The sequence below is a fragment of the Mixophyes fleayi genome, chromosome 1, assembly GCF_038048845.1.
Source record: "Mixophyes fleayi isolate aMixFle1 chromosome 1, aMixFle1.hap1, whole genome shotgun sequence".
Lineage (NCBI taxonomy): Eukaryota > Metazoa > Chordata > Amphibia > Anura > Limnodynastidae > Mixophyes > Mixophyes fleayi.
The window spans coordinates 85262227-85267226 of record NC_134402.1 but is presented as its reverse complement, the minus strand read 5'-3'; the positions used below and the strand labels follow the sequence as shown (position 1 = coordinate 85267226).

The following is a 5000-nucleotide window of genomic DNA, read 5'->3' as shown; positions in this document are numbered from 1 at the left end:
TGTGTTTCTACACTAACATCTCTCTATTGTATTAGCTGGAATATTTTCTTTTGTCCATTGAACCATAATTGCATGTGCAGTATATGTTCTACATATATTCTACTACTGACCTACCATTACAAGGGGATTTCACACTTATCTTCATTCACATCTCCTAAATATTACTTTTCACCTCTCTGTTTCATTATGGTAGCAAAATACTCACAAGTCCAGTCCTTTAAAAGTAATTTGCTTCTGAGTGAGACATTGTACCTGACATATAAATTCAGCCTCAAAATCTATAATATTTATACTTAAAAGTTAATAATAACAATAATAATTATGGGTAACTTCCCTTCTCTTTTCCTATTTCACTATATTAAACAACCAAGAATAATGTTACGACTGATCACAACTTCATGAAAAGAGCCACTGATTCTTATTGGAGGTACACCTGCAAATCTCACTTCTTGGCATGAAGTTAAGAAATAAACTTATTAAGCATTTAAACCTGCCATAGACACTGTACTATCAGGAATGAACATTACAACGTATAAGTACTTGTATTTTGTACTTTTCCTTGAGTTGCCTATATAGCTGAAATTGTAACACATAATTGAATATCCTTATACAACTAAAAGGGGAGACAGGGGGCACCCGGATTTGAACCAGAGACCTCTCGATCTGCAGTCGAATGCTCTACCACTGAGCTATACCCCCAGAAGGCATTTACTGCTGACTTACTAGTGCACTTTTTTATTCTTATGGTTGATTAAGCTGTGTTTGTACACTAACATCTCTCTATTGTATTAGCTGGAATATTTTATTTTGTCCATTGAACCATAATTGCATGTGCAGTATATGTTCTACATGTATTCTACTACTGACCTACCATTACAAGGGGATTTCACACTTATCTTCATTCACATCTCCTAAATATTACTTTTCACCTCTCTGTTTCATTATGGTAGCAAAATACTCACAAGTCCAGTCCTTTAAAAGTAATTTGCTTCTGAGTGAGACATTGTACCTGACATATAAATTCAGCCTCAAAATCTATAATATTTATACTTAAAAGTTAATAATAACAATAATAATTATGGGTAACTTCCCTTCTCTTTTCCTATTTCACTATATTAAACAACCAAGAATAATGTTACGACTGATCACAACTTCATTAAAAGAGCCACTGATTCTTATTGGAGGTACACCTGCAAATCTCACTTCTTGGCATGAAGGTAAGAAATAAACTTATTAAACATTTAAACCTGCCATAGACACTGTACTATCAGGAATGAACATTATAACGTATAAGTACTTGTATTTTGTACTTTTCCTTGAGTTGCCTATATAGCTGAAATTGTAACACATAATTGAATATCCTTATACAATTAAAAGGGGAGACAAGGGGCACCTGGCTTTGAACCAGGGATCTCTCGATCTGCAGTCGAATGCTCTACCACTGAGCTATACCCCCAGAAGGCATTTACTGCTGACTTACTAGTGCACATTTTTATTCTTACGGGTGAATCAGCTGTGTTTCTACACTAACATCTCTCTATTGTATTAGCTGGAATATTTTCTTTTGTCCATTGAACCATAATTGCATGTGCAGTATATGTTCTACATATATTCTACTACTGACCTACCATTACAAGGGGATTTCACACTTATCTTCATTCACATCTCCTAAATATTACTTTTCACCTCTCTGTTTCATTATGGTAGCAAAATACTCACAAGTCCAGTCCTTTAAAAGTAATTTGCTTCTGAGTGAGACATTGTACCTGACATATAAATTCAGCCTCAAAATCTATAATATTTATACTTAAAAGTTAATAATAACAATAATAATTATGGATAACTTCCCTTCTCTTTTCCTATTTCACTATATTAAACAACCAAGAATAATGTTACGACTGATCACAACTTCACGAAAAGAGTCACTGATTTTTATTGGAGGTACACCTGCAAATCTCACTTCTTGGCATGAAGTTAAGAAATAAACTTATTAAGCATTTAAACCTGCCATAGACACTGTACTATCAGGAATGAACATTACAACGTATAAGTACTTGTATTTTGTACTTTTCCTTGAGTTGCCTATATAGCTGAAATTGTAACACATAATTGAATATCCTTATACAACTAAAAGGGGAGACAGGGGGCAAAATGGATTTTGTACTTTTCCTTGAGTTGCCTATATAGCTGAAATTGTAACACATAATTGAATATCCTTATACAACTAAAAGGGGAGACAAAGGGCACCTGGCTTTGAACCAGGGACCTCTTGATCTGCAGTCGAATGCTCTACCACTGAGCTATACCCCCAGAATGCGTTTACTGCTGACTTACTAGTGCACATTTTTATTCTTACGGGTGAATCAGCTGTGTTTCTACACTAACATCTCTCTATTGTATTAGCTGGAATATTTTCTTTTGTCCATTGAACCATAATTGCATGTGCAGTATATGTTCTACATATATTCTACTACTGACCTACCATTACAAGGGGATTTCACACTTATCTTCATTCACATCTCCTAAATATTACTTTTCACCTCTCTGTTTCATTATGGTAGCAAAATACTCACAAGTCCAGTCCTTTAAAAGCAATTTGCTTCTGAGTGAGATATTGTACCTTACATATAAATTCAGCCTCAAAATGATTCTTATTGGAAGTACACCTGCAATTCTCACTTCTTGGCATGAAGTTAAGAAATAAACTTATTAGGCATTTAAACCTGCCATAGACACTGTACTATCAGGAATGAACATTACAACGTATAAGTACTTGTATTTTGTATTTTTCCTTGAGTTGCTTATATAGCTGAAATTGTAACACATAATTGAATATCCTTATACAACTAAAAGGGGAGACAGGGGGCACCTGGATTTGAACCAGGGACCTCTCGATCTGCAGTCGAATGCTCTACCACTGAGCTATACCCCCAGAAGGCATTTACTGCTGACTTACTAGTGCACATTTTTATTCTTACGGTTGAATCAGCTGTGTTTCTACACTAACATCTCTCTATTGTATTAGCTGGAATATTTTTTTTTATCCATTGAACCATAATTGCATGTGCAGTATATGTTCTACATGTATTCTACTACTGACCTACCATTACAAGGAGATTTCACACTTATCTTCATTAACATCTCCTAAATATTACTTTTCACCTCTCTGTTTCATTATGGTAGCAAAATACTCACAAGTCCAGTCCTTTAAAAGTAATTTGCTTCTGAGTGAGACATTGTACCTGACATATAAATTCAGCCTCAAAATCTATAATATTTATACTTAAAAGTTAAAAATAACAATAATAATTATGGGTAACTTCCCTTCTCTTTTCCTATTTCACTATATTAAACAACCAAGAATAATGTTACGACTGATCACAACTTCATGAAAAGAGCCACTGATTCTTTTTGGAGGTACACCTGCAAATCTCACTTCTTGGCATGAAGTTAAGAAATAAACTTATTAAGCATTTAAACCTGCCATAGACACTGTACTATCAGGAATGAACATTATAACGTATAAGTACTTGTATTTTGTACTTTTCCTTGAGTTGCCTATATAGCTGAAATTGTAACACATAATTGAATATCCTTATACAACTAAAAGAGGAGACAAGGGGCACCCGGATTTCAACCAGGGCCTTCTCGATCTGCAGTCGAATGCTCTACCACTGAGCTATACCCCCAGAAGGCATTTACTGCTGACTTACTAGTGCACATTTTTATTCTTATGGTTTATTAAGCTGTGTTTGTACACTAACATCTCTCTATTGTATTAGCTGGAATATTTTATTTTGTCCATTGAACCATAATTGCATGTGCAGTATATGTTCTACATGTATTCTACTACTGACCTACCATTACAAGGGGATTTCACACTTATCTTCATTCACATCTCCTAAATATTACTTTTCACCTCTCTGTTTCATTATGGTAGCAAAATACTCACAAGTCCAGTCCTTTAAAAGTAATTTGCTTCTGAGTGAGACATTGTACCTGACATATAAATTCAGCCTCAAAATCTATAATATTTATACTTAAAAGTTAATAATAACATTAATAATTATGGGTAACTTCCCTTCTCTTTTCCTATTTCACTATATTAAACAACCAAGAATAATGTTACGACTGATCACAACTTCCTGAAAAGAGCCACTGATTCCTTTTGGAGGTACACCTGCAAATCTCACTTCTTGGCATGAAGTTAAGAAATAAACTTATTAAGCATTTAAACCTGCCATAGACACTGTACTATCAGGAATGAACATTACAACGTATAAGTACTTGTATTTTGTACTTTTCCTTGAGTTGCCTATATAGCTGAAATTGTAACACATAATTGAATATCCTTATACAACTAAAAGGGGAGACAGGGGGCACCCGGATTTGAACCAGGGACCTCTCGATCTGCAGTCGAATGCTCTACCACTGAGCTATACCCCCAGAAGGCATTTACTGCTGACTTACTAGTGCACATTTTTATTCTTACGGGTGAATCAGCTGTGTTTGGACACTAACATCTCTCTATTGTATTAGCTGGAATATTTTCTTTTGTCCATTGAACCATAATTGCATGTGCAGTATATGTTCTACATGTATTCTACTACTGACCTACCATTACAAGGGGATTTCACACTTATCTTCATTCACATCTCCTAAATATTACTTTTCACCTCTCTGTTTCATTATGGTAGCAAAATACTCACAAGTCCAGTCCTTTAAAAGCAATTTGCTTCTGAGTGAGACATTGTACCTGACATATAAATTCAGCCTCAAAATCTATAATATTTATACTTAAAAGTTAATAATAACATTAATAATTATGGGTAACTTCCCTTCTCTTTTCCTATTTCACTATATTAAACAACCAAGAATAATGTTACGACTGATCACAACTTCCTGAAAAGAGCCACTGATTCTTATTGGAGGTACACCTGCAAATCTCACTTCTTGGCATGAAGTTAAGAAATAAACTTATTAAGCATTTAAACCTGCCA

At 34.5% G+C, this 5000-nt stretch overlaps 3 non-coding genes across 3 annotated transcripts; all 3 read right to left on the bottom strand.

Annotated features, from left to right (window-relative positions):
* Positions 1-627: 627 nt before the first annotated feature.
* On the bottom strand, positions 628-699 carry TRNAC-GCA (transfer RNA cysteine (anticodon GCA)). Its single transcript has one exon. It is a non-coding gene; the product is annotated as a tRNA-Cys (tRNA).
* A 2161-nt stretch (positions 700-2860) lies between these two features.
* TRNAC-GCA (transfer RNA cysteine (anticodon GCA)) lies at positions 2861-2932 on the bottom strand. Its single transcript has one exon. It is a non-coding gene; the product is annotated as a tRNA-Cys (tRNA).
* Positions 2933-4374: 1442 nt separating this feature from the next.
* TRNAC-GCA (transfer RNA cysteine (anticodon GCA)) lies at positions 4375-4446 on the bottom strand. Its single transcript has one exon. It is a non-coding gene; the product is annotated as a tRNA-Cys (tRNA).
* Positions 4447-5000: the final 554 nt, after the last annotated feature.